Consider the following 12,583-nt stretch of genomic DNA (forward strand, 5'->3'; position numbering starts at 1 on the left):
ATGGCAGAAAGCAATATAAATGGACTTTACAATGAACGTGTTTGATCAGATGCAAACTTTTTAATTTAAATAAAGCCAATATTAAAATTATTGAAAAAAACATAGATGAAAGTAAATTGCATTGAGAAAAATAACATGACGAGCCTAACGCTTAAGTTATTTTTTAACAATTCCTGTATTTTGCAGGTGCATCCCAACTTACTCTCTCTGTTAATTGGTAAAACAAAAATTAGAAAAAACATGACAAAATGCTAAAATTACTGGGATCTAAACACATTAACCCACTGAAGTCGCTAGGGTTGCTGGCAGACAATGGTTGCAACCAGGGAGGCACCCTATATTTAAAGTCTTGAGTGCACAACTATACCTATGGAAATGACCTGGTCTCTGCATTGTAGTCAGTTTCTCTGACACCTCCACAAAGTCAAGGAAGAAGAGTACTGAAGTCTGGCTATTTTAGCTTTTGGTTGTGTGGTAAGAGGTGCTCCTGAATCGCAAAGTCTTCAGGAAAAATTAGCATATCAACAGTCTTGCTTTGTTCTCCGATTAGTCCACATATTTTACAGTTTGGAAAATGTGCATAAATTATTAGAGTTTATGGATCATTCATTCATTCATGTGGAGAGACTGATTGTACACACATCATTATTGAAATAGTGTCAAAAGGCATCTTCCACAGAACAAGAAGTGCTATTTGATATGATGAAAAGGTTATCCTAATCAGAAAAATGTTTGCATAAATTTCTAAAATCCTGTTTTTGCTTTATGTTAGGGTACTGAGTGTTGCTTGATAAAAATAAAAAATAATTTAAATGATTTTAGTATAAAGCTGCAACATAACAAAATGTGGGAAAATGTAAAGGGGTCTGATTACTTTCTGAATCCACTGTCAGGTCAGGTTTAGGAGCATGCACTGGTACAGTGTGTTGCCGAACACATCACACAACAAAACCGCTTGGGGATCCTAGTTAGCATTCTTCAAGGCAGACACAAGGCCGCAGCCAGGTGTCACGTGAGCATCCCCTTGGCATGGTCGAGCTGTGCTCGTCCTCAACAAGAGGACCGTATGTGCCTGATTACCCTCAGGGAATAATGCCACATTTCTGCAGTGCCGTAACTGACACTCACTCATAATGCAGATAATGGGCCTCTTGTTCCACACAAGGATACCCAAGGATTCTCCAAAGAGGCACAGTACCAATGGAGTCCAGTCTTCATTGCAGATTACTGGATATCATGTAGCTAAACAGGAAGCATCCGGACTCCAAACACTTGGACCTTTGTCCTTTTACACAGATCTTGGGAGTAGTGCCACTAACCCCATTCCAGCAACCTCATGACCCTCCATGGTCTTCTAATCTGTCTACTGAATTCATAGGAAGAGTCACCAGAGACATGAATGTTGCTTCTGAGGTAAGTAAACCTATTAAAGACAGACACACTGCTGATTGCTGTGCCCAAGAAGTTATTAAAGGTTTTTGTTTTTTCTCCAGGACATTTGAAAGCCCAGATACTCAGACTCCTTGCTCAGTCTCTGTCCCTCGAGAGCCCTGATTAGATCTTCCATTGACTCCACGAAGATCACAGCATCATCAAGATTAGTAAATCTTTCTTCACCAACAGATGTCTCGCAGCCTCTGACCCACGACTTTGACCAACACCCAGCCAGTCCATGTGAGCAGTGAAGAGAGTAGGAGCAAGAGCACCCCTGATGTACCCCAAAAAATAACTGGGGAAAAATGCTGAGGTTTTGCCTCTGCTCTGCACAGCACTTCACATTTCCAGTGTACAGACCGGCCATGATATCTAGTGACTTTGGGGGGATTCCGCAAAGTCTCAAAATTCACTGTACCTGTACCTTTTTATATATAAAGTACTACAAATCTAATTCAAGATAGACTGTGTAAAGGAGTTTAAAGCTTGATAATGGAGAGTGAGCTATGAGATAAATACATGCTCCAAACAAGTAATTCAGTCTAATATGTAAATGAGAACAGTTTGTGTGTCTTGTAAACTTAGTAATACACCAGCCACCAGAAGATGGTTTTGCACATTATTTCTTAATTTTACTGACATTACCAACAGTAATTATGTTCTTCACAAGGAGATCTGCAAAGCAAAGGACACAGAGCCAATTAATCATAAGTACTTTGTGGAAAACATGGGAGCTCACCTGTACGGTGTGTGTCTGCAGATTCCTCCTTTCCAGGCCCACTCTGTTAATGTTTGTGCAGTTTTATTCATCATTGATCTTGCCACAGGGGCCACATCTGGGTGAAGAAAACATGTAAACTACATGGTGGAAACTTCATGGCAATGCACTGTGTGTAATAAGCCACTTGGTCTCATTGTTGACAGGGACTCTGCATTACTGTGACTAAAATGGTCTTAATCGAAAAAATAGGCTTTATCGATTTATTATTTCTCCTTAGTTCTCCATGAATTGTCTGTGAATGAAATCCTTGAAACTTAAACACTAGTTATATTGTAACAGATGAAAACTGGCTTTTTTTTTTTTTTTGGAGCAGATATGCTATTAAAATAAGTGTTGGTACAGTGATCCCTCGCTATATCGCGCTTCGACTTTCGCGGCTTCACTCCATCGCAGATTTTAAATGTAAGCATATCTAAATATATATCACGGATTTTACGCTGGTTCGCGGATTTCTGCGGACAATGGGTCTTTTAATTTATGGTACATGCTTCCTCAGTTGGTTTGCCCAGTTGATTTCATACAAGGGACGCTATTGGCGTATTGTGTAGAAGCTACCAATCAGAGCATGTATTACGTATTAAATAAATCTCCTCAATGATATACGATATGCTTCCTGTGTGGTGCTTGATTGTTTGCTTTTCTCTGTCTCTCTCACTCTCTCTGCCTGACAGAAGGGGGTGTGAGCAGAGGAGCTGTTTGCCTAGATGCTGTTTACCTAGAGGATACGGACGCTCCTCTAAAAAATGCTGCTTTATTGCGGTGCTTCGGCATACTTAAAAGCCCAAAAGCACGTATTGATTTTTTGATTGTTTGCTTTTCTCTCGCGCGCTCTCTCTCTCTCTCTCTCTCTGACACGCATTCCTTTGAAGAGAAGATATATTTGCATTCTTTTAATTGTGAGAAAGAACTGTCATCTCTGTCTGGTCATGGAGCACAGTTTAAACTTTTTACTAAAGGGTGTTATTTCATGTATAGAGGGCTCTAATAATGTTAACAGTGTGGGAGAGTTTATAAGGGCTTAAAATATATAAAAATAACCATACAAACATATGGTTTCTCCTTCGCGGATTTTCATCTATCGCGGGGGGGTTCTGGAACGCAACCCCCGCGATCGAGGAGGGAGTACTGTATTGCAAATGGTGAATTTCAAGGAATGGCTGGTTATGCTTGTGCCAAAATGATGAATAAAGAACTGAATATGCAATAGGTCATGCAAATGCAAGGAAGACATGAAAAACATTAGAAATGCATCTGCCCATCATGTAGATCTCCTGTTGTGAAGATATGTGCCCTGTAGAATTCAGCGGCCTTTCTAATTTTGTGCAAGAGCACTAAGACAAGTTTTTGCACATCTTTGTGGACAGATTGTTTCAAATTATTCCAAAAAAATACTTTTCCTGTTATAACCACCCTTTTAAATTAGGGGAGGATCTCATTTTAATAGCAGGTATCATTATTGTATAAAACGCTCTTTCTTGTATATTACTAGGGCTCCGCACCTGCTCGCTTCGCTCGCCCACCCCCGGGTTTATTTTACCGGATATACAATGTAAAAAGCTTATTTTCATGGGAATTGTTACATATGCATTATTTTCACTTTTTACTTTAAAACCTTAGTAAAAACAATACATGTCCTTTATTTCCGGCCCCGGGCGTGGTTAAATCTCTTTCTCGCAGGACGTAAGATGCTGCTTGCGTTGTGAAGGGGGGGCGTCTGAACGCACGCTATGGAGATGCCGTCGGATCATGTCGTCTTGCTACTGCTGCTGGCGGCGAGCTCCGTGTTCTGCTTGTCGTGCTGTGCGTTGATCATTTAAAAGCCTGTAAGCAGCTGTCCTTTTGCCACTTCACGTCTCTGAACACACGCTAAGGAGAAGCGGTCAGATCATCTGCTGGCTTGCTGCTGCTGCTCCTGGCACGCTGTGTGTTCTGCTTCCATCTTGTCATTGTTTTAAGAGCTGAGAAGTGCGTCTGCCAAAAGCATTCCAACAACTGCTAGGTTAGATTTCCGTGAGCTTGTTTTAAATGTTGTCTCACTGCCTCATCTCACGTGACGTTAAAGTGTTTCTCGCAGGACCTCAAATTGTCTTCCGAGAAGATCACGTCTCATCTCCCTAGTCTCTCTCCCAAGATTTTTTTTTTTATAATAGAGAAACATGCACAGTTTGTCATGGTAGATTAAAACTGATCAATTTTTTTTATAAAAAGCTTGTTTAAAGTATTAAATGGTAATCTGTCTGCTGTGTCCCCTTGCAAAATGAACAATGTTTAGCTAAAATGATGCAAAATGTCTTTAATAAACCTGTTAGGCAGTCTTCTATAGCACTTTCACCTCCATCCCTTCCACCAGAGGGGACACTCATTTCCACAGATGAGCATTGCTGTAAAAATGCGTGCCCATGTAAGCTGCTTGCAAATTGAACACTGTATAGATAAAGTTGTTCAAAATGTATTTTAAAAGACTGAAGGCAGTCTCCTATATCAATTTCATATTTAATGTGCCTCTGCATCCTATATTCTGGAGAAGACACTCCTTTCCACTGCTGAGCTTTTGTTACTGAAATGCTCTTCTGTTTACAAATTGAACACTGGACAGCTAAACTTGAGTTAAACCTATATAAAATGACTGGGAAGAGTCACATTTTTTTCTGCACTGTGCCCTTTTGTCCTATCCACTGGAAGGTACACTTATTTACCCAGTTGGAGCAAAGTCACAGAAATGCATAACCCCTGTCTGCTGCTTACAAAATGATCACTTGACTGTTGAAATTCCTCACAATGTTTTTTAAAAGGTTTTAGATCACTTGAATCACTTTCATGTGTACTCTGGCTTTCAGTCTCATCAACTGGGGGATGCTTATTTCCACGGGTAGAGCAGAGCTGTGGAAATGCATGTTGTGGCTGCTGCCTGTGACTTGCATGATGAATACTGGAATTATAAAATCTCTCTTATTATAATAAAAAAAATCTTGGGAAGAGAGACGAGACGTGACTTTCTCATAGACAATTTCTTGTCCCGCGAGACAAGACTTTGTGCCAAGAGATTTAACCACACCCGGGGCCGGAAATAAGACAGTAGATGACAGTAGAACGTCATAAAGAATTCAGAAACATTGGCATGATACACATGCAGAACAGGTTAGAGATAATGGAAGTACGAAAAATTGAAAGTCTCAAAAAAATGCTAGTAAAGATCGCATTAGCGCAAACGAACAAAAATTATTACTCGGTGAAATAATGGAACAGCGAAAAAGAGATCAAATATATTGTTCGGATTTAAACTTTGTCATTGACTTGTAGATTGTCTAGTTAGTGTTGCCATCAAGGAAAAGTAGTGTTCCCAATTAAGAGGCGTATCCGCGAGAATTAAGATTTGTTTTTGGGTGAAAGTGAAATCCCGAGAGAAAATTTCAAGCCCCGCGAGACAAGACTTTATGCAAATAGATTTGGAAAAGTCATGCCCACATCTAAAACATTTACAACCATGCATATGGTTCAATCATTTCTCATTTGTGTGAATGCTATTGTCGGACACAGTACGTGTAGAGAGAAAGAAATGATATTCACTCAATGGCAGTTATACGTTGCGTTGTCACAATGTAATTCCAAACATGGAATCAAAATTCAGTGCAATATTGACGAAAAGGTAAAGTGAAAAGAGATCAAATATATGGGCATAAGTAATGTGACAGAAGTATGTAGATATTGTTTGGCTTTAAACTTTAAGTCAGAAACTTGTAGATCGTCTAATTTGTGTTGCCATTAGAGTTCTTCCCAATGAAGAGGCCTATCCACAAGAATTAAGTTTTGTTGTTTGGTGAAAGTGAAATCCACATATGCGATCATTAGAGACGCAAAGTTGCTGGAGCGTAGCACAGGCAAGGGGGTTGACAAGTGACGCGAGCAGAGGGCAAAGCCCCCTACTTATTTAAAAAGATTGAAGGAAGTCTTCTATGTCATTTTCATGTCTACTGTGCCCATGTGTCTTATCCATCCAAGGTGACCCTTATTTACTTGGCTAGGCATTTACCATGGAAATGAGTACCCATAGTCTTCTGCTTTCAAAATGAACACTGAACAGCTTATGACTGAAAAAGCCTACTTATTACAGCCAACATGGAAAGCATACCAGCTAAGGATGCTCCAATAAATCAGCCACCCATTGGAATTGGCTGATTTTCACTAAAAAGAAGACTTGATCAGTACAAACGCCAATCACCAAAACTGATGTTTTCAGCCCCTGCTTTTTTTTAAGATTTATGTTCATTTAGTTTCAGTGTTCCTTTATGCTAGGTAATATGGTGAGTGAATGAGTATTTTTATCTTTTGCGGCAAACATCCTGCAGTGTAAACAAATGGTAGCAGTGGAGGCTTGTTTTATCAGTAAAGGGAGAGTTGATTGGTGTATTAGCCATTTACATCTCTCTTATAAAAAAAAAAAAAAAAAATTATCCTGGAGAGAAACACTAGGGATACAATACGTGATCTTAATAACATAACAACGATGTCTCATGTTTAAGGTCCCGCAAGACAAAAGAGAATGGCCACGGAGCGTCTCGCTGGGACCTTAAACATGAGACATCGTTGTTATAAGATTAAGTTTAATGTCCCTATCTCTATGCACACTGGTATGTATTTATTCTTACAGGCAGATCAAGTATGGAACACAGGGGCTCAGCATTTAGAATTGCCAGCCAAGCATGGGACTAGATAGTCAAAGACAACTGGAGGATTGTACAGGGAGTGCAGAATTATTAGGCAAGTTGTATTTTTGAGGAATAATTTTATTATTGAACAACAACCATGTTCTCAATGAACCCAAAAAACTCATTAATATCAAAGCTGAATATTTTTGGAAGTAGTTTTTAGTTTGTTTTTAGTTTTAGCTATTTTAGGGGGATATCTGTGTCTGCAGGTGACTATTACTGTGCATAATTATTAGGCAACTTAACAAAAAACAAATATATACCCATTTCAATTATTTATTTTTACCAGTGAAACCAATATAACATCTCCACATTCACAAATATACATTTCTGACATTCAAAACAAAACAAAAACAAATCAGTGACCAATATAGCCACCTTTCTTTGCAAGGACACTCAAAAGCCTGCCATCCATGGATTCTGCCAGTGTTTTGATCTGTTCACCATCAACATTGTGTGCAGCAGCAACCACAGCCTCCCAGACACTGTTCAGAGAGGTGTACTGTTTTCCCTCCTTGTAAATCTCACATTTGATGATGGACCACAGGTTCTCAATGGGGTTCAGATCAGGTGAACAAGGAGGCCATGTCATTAGTTTTTCTTCTTTTATACCCTTTCTTGCCAGCCACGCTGTGGAGTACTTGGACGCGTGTGATGGAGCATTGTCCTGCATGAAAATCATGTTTTTCTTGAAGGATGCAGACTTCTTCCTGTACCACTGCTTGAAGAAGGTGTCTTCCAGAAACTGGCAGTAGGACTGGGAGTTGAGCTTGACTCCATCCTCAACCCGAAAAGGCCCCACAAGCTCATCTTTGATGATACCAGCCCAAACCAGTACTCCACCTCCACCTTGCTGGCGTCTGAGTCAGACTAGAGCTCTCTGCCCTTTACCAATCCAGCCATGAGCCCATCCATCTGGCCCATCAAGACTCACTCTCATTTCATCAGTCCATAAAACCTTAGAAAAATCAGTCTTGAGATATTTCTTGGCCCAGTCTTGACGTTTCAGCTTGTGTGTCTTGTTCAGTGGTGGTCGTCTTTCAGCCTTTCTTACCTTGGCCATGTCTCTGAGTATTGCACACCTTGTGCTTTTGGGCACTCCAGTGATGTTGCAGCTCTGAAATATGGCCAAACTGGTGGCAAGTGGCATCTTGGCAGCTGCACGCTTGACTTTTCTCAGTTCATGGGCAGTTATTTTGCTCCTTGGTTTTTCCACACGCTTCTTGCGACCCTGTTGACTATTTTGAATGAAACGCTTGATTGTTCGATGATCACGCTTCAGAAGCTTTGCAATTTTAAGAGTGCTGCATCCCTCTGCAAGATATCTTACTATTTTTGACTTTTCTGAGCCTGTCAAGTCCTTCTTTTGACCCATTTTGCCAAAGGAAAGGAAGTTGCCTAATAATTATGCACACCTGATATAGGGTGTTGATGTCATTAGACCACACCCCTTCTCATTACAGAGATGCACATCACCTAATATGCTTAATTGGTAGTAGGCTTTCGAGCCTATACAGCTTGGAGTAAGACAACATGCATAAAGAGGATGATGTGGACAAAATACTCATTTGCCTAATAATTCTGCACTCCCTGTATAGTCAGCCTAAAGACAGAATAGTATACTTCTGTTCTCTGTCCGCACAAAATCTTCTTTCCTCTTTGGGAGATTGAGAACTGCAGTGTGAGCATTGTACTATTCTTGTTGGAGGTGGGGTTACGTTTTTACTGTCCTTGTTTGGAGACCAGAGAAGACCAGCACGTAAAGAAGACAGTATAAAAGGCTTAGACAACAGCCAAACCTTTTGAAGCTGTCGGACCTCCGTCTGAAATCCTCTCAGCGTGGTAACGAAAAATGGCAGCCTACATAGATTGACTCCCACCTTGATAAGTCTGTCATCAGCTTCCTGTTTATAACCGCGTAAAACCATCAGTAAATGTAAGCTAAAGTATATTTTTCTCATTTGATTCTTATACCGCTGTAATCACGATGGGAGGATATCGCCTTTTCTGTCATATTTCTATCTTTTTTCAGTTACTTAACATGCCGCAATTTTAAAAGAACACATTTCCGGAGAGCTAATGCCTCCTAAGGAAACAATTCTGCCAAGAGATTGACCCAGGACCATCTTGCGATGACGTAGACCATGAGATTCTTGTAAGACATGCCCTACTTACAATCAATATCAAATAAGACCACGAGCAGCAAAACACTCAGTCGTGTAAACTAAGGCTTTGTGCACACACAGATCCAGTGTCTCAGCGCATGTAAAGCGTATAAAGACAATACGTTATAAATGTAACGTTGACGACTAAGTGAAGAAGAAAGCAGCGTGGAGAAAAGAGACTCAAAAGCGTTGGAGAGAAAAAAAACAAAAAAGAAAAAATAATTTAGGTGCAAATTCAGAAAATAAGGAAAGTAATTATCAGCCCGTAACAAATGGAATTGAAACAAAGCATGTCCAATCGGGCTCAGAACTAAAAGACAGAGTAAAAGACAAAGTAGACCTACATAAAGACATTCACAAATGTTGGCGTTATACACATGTAGAGCAGGTTAGAGATTATGAAAGCAGTGGAATTCGAAAGGCTCAAAAAAAAAAAGTTGCTGCAATACACATGTGGAGAAAGTTAAAGAATATGAAAGTAGGAAAATTAGAAAATATAAAAAAGGAAAGTAAAGATCACAGTAGTGCAAACAAATGGAAATTATTACGCGAAAAAGAGAAAATAATCACCACGGACCAGGTGTCATTGGGGGAAAAAAAAAACAGGACAAAGCGAGGTCAGAAATAAAAGAGAGTAGAAAACAAAGTAAAACATCATAAAAAGGTAAAAACAAGGGGGCCAAAAACATGCAGAGCAGGTTGAGATAATGAAAACTGGAATTCCAAAAAAAAAAAAAAAAATCATAGGTGTGAAACACATGCAGAGCAAGATACCGAATATGAAAGCAGAAAATATTGACAGTGTCAAAAAAAGACAGTAAAGATCGCATTAGCGCAACAAAGAGAAATTATTACTCCGAAATAATGAGAAGGCAAATAGAGATCAAATATATATGGACACAGGTGATATGTGAATTTCAAAAAGAGGTTTACCTCACATGCATTGGTTACTTTGCAAAAAAAAATGATTAACTGGTGATGATGTAGATCGCTTTGTCTGTGCTGAAATTCCAAACCGAGAAACCTATCCTGAATTTATGGTACAAAGTCATTAAAGATTCCAAATACTGTTTTTACAGAAGTTCTGAAATAAAAGTGAAACTAATAAAATAGCAACAATTCAAAGAAAAAAAAATCTTAAGTCTGTATCCGGAAAACCAAACACGGGGGTTGGTAAGCGAAGCCCCCTAGTTTAAGAAATGAGAGTAATAAACTGAAAAAGGTAATGAAGTCATCCTGTGCAAATGGATAAATGACAAGAAAAACTACTTTTTAAGAAATTCAGAACTTAATTTTTTTTCCTTTAAATTAAAGCTGATCCTTCATGTTTTTGAGCAGTGAGTTTATTTAAAATGCGGAAGCCTATGCTTTTAACTGTAATAAGGAAAGGTGAAGACAAATTTTGAATTTGCTGCTTAGTAAACAATAGGTGATTTTTACTGTGTTATTTTTTTGTTGCTGTGTGTCATACAGCATATATTTCGGAAAAAACAAGTACTACATAATTAAAATGGTAATCCATATTTATAGTTACATCTCAAGAATTACTAATGTGCAGCTGATATACTGAAGGAAAAAGAACCACCTTTATCAAAATAGTAAATGTTTATTTTATCCAAAAACAACTGTAGTGTAATTAATGATTTAAAATGATTAAATTCTATAAATGCATGTATATTTACATTTAAGCAGTGTGTAATTCCCAATATGAATTAATTGTGTGAGAATAATATACTAGGGGGCTCTGCCCCCTGCTCGCTTCGCTCACCACCTCCCAGCGCCCACATATGGGGATGTGGATGTACAATTTAAACAGATTATTTTCATGGGAATTGTTACATATGCATAATACAACTACAGTGATCCCTCAATAGATCACGCTTCGACTTTCGCGGCTTCAGTCTATTGCGGATTTTAAATTTAAGCATATCTAAATATATATCACAGATTTTTTGGTGGTTCGCAGATTTCTGCGGACAGTGGGTCTTTTAATTTATGGTATATGCTTCCTCAGTTGGTTTGCCCAGTTGATTTCATACAAGGGACGCTATTGGCAGATGGCTGAGAAGCTACCCAATCAGAGCATGTATTACATATTAAATAAAACTCCTCAATGATATACGATATGCTTCCCGCGCGGTGCTTTGCATACTTAAAAGCTCTAACAGCACCTATTGATTTTTGATTGATTGGTTTTCTCTCTCTCTCTGTGACTTTCTCTGCTCCTGACAGAGGGGGTGTGAGTAGAGGGGCTGTTCGCACACTGGCCTAGATGGACGCTCCTCTAAAAAATGCTGAAACACTACCTTCACATTGCTCCCTTCCTTGCGGGTGGTTTGTCGGGCTGTGCTTCGCATACTTAAAAGCACCTATTGATTTTTGACTGTTTGCTTTTCTCTCTCTCTCTCTCTCTCTCTCTGACATTCTCTGCTCCTGACGCGCACTCCTTTGAAGAGGAAGATATGTGCATTCTTTTAATTGTGGAATGGAACTGTCATCTCTGTCTTGTCATGGTGCACAGTTTAAACTTTTGAAAAAGAGACAAATGTTTGTTTGCAGTGTTTTAAAGTCCCTGTCTCTACAACCTCCTGCGTTTCTGTGCAAATCTGTAACCCAAACGTGACAATATAAAATAAACAATATAAACGTATGGTTTTTACTTCTCGGATTTTCACCTTTCGTGGGGGGTTCTGGAACGCAAACCCCGCGATCGAGGAGGAGGAATCACTGTATTTTATAGCGAGTAATAAACCATAGTAAAAAAATAGTTCCTTTCTCTCTAATAAATCAACTTTTTTCGATTGTCCCTGTGAGTTGTTAACTATCATAGTAATTGCTGGGTGAATTGATATTTTATGATGCAAAATTTTCCTACAAACCACTTGCCTTTTTGCCTCTGTCGTCTTGCACCTTTATTTGCTTTTTAATGTGATAACAGAAGGGGGTCTCAAAAGTGTGTTTAGCATTTCTGTGAGCTGCCTAGTGAGTTAGTTACAGCAATGAGTTTATTGGAATTCCAAAGCTTTTCTGTAAGGGTGAGCCTCGGACCACAACCCCACTGTTTAATTATTACATCTAATATTTTTTTCTGTGTGTTTAAAACCCAATATTTATATTAAACTTTATCTGCCACACATATAAAGAAATATTCTGTCTACAGTTCTCATTTATAATACTTTGCATACATTTGAACTTAAAAGTATCCACAAGCAAAAAAAAACAACCAGGAAATCCTTAAAATGGAATTTATAAAACCTGGCTACGCACATTTGTACACAATTTACTATTTAAAAATCATACACATCTTTTAAATATGTGTACGTTAACATGCCTTGAACCCTGGCTGAACCAAACCATATATGGACTATGCTAGTAGACCTTGTACATATGCAGTTACAGTGCTGGAGACCTTCGTTGACTGGTAGAGCAGCCTCCCACCTGACACATCCATGTGCCACCATTTGCATTTGAGAACTAGTATGGTGTGCATAACAACT

The 12,583-nt window shown here is 39.0% G+C and overlaps 1 protein-coding gene across 3 annotated transcripts in view; it reads left to right on the top strand.

The window, feature by feature from the left end:
* The window catches only part of larp4b (La ribonucleoprotein 4B), a 164,902-nt gene that overhangs the window by 36,120 nt on the left and 116,199 nt on the right, over positions 1-12,583 (top strand). The window lies entirely within an intron of this gene.

This window comes from Polypterus senegalus, chromosome 5, assembly GCF_016835505.1.
Source record: "Polypterus senegalus isolate Bchr_013 chromosome 5, ASM1683550v1, whole genome shotgun sequence".
Classification (NCBI taxonomy): Eukaryota; Metazoa; Chordata; class Cladistia; order Polypteriformes; family Polypteridae; genus Polypterus; species Polypterus senegalus.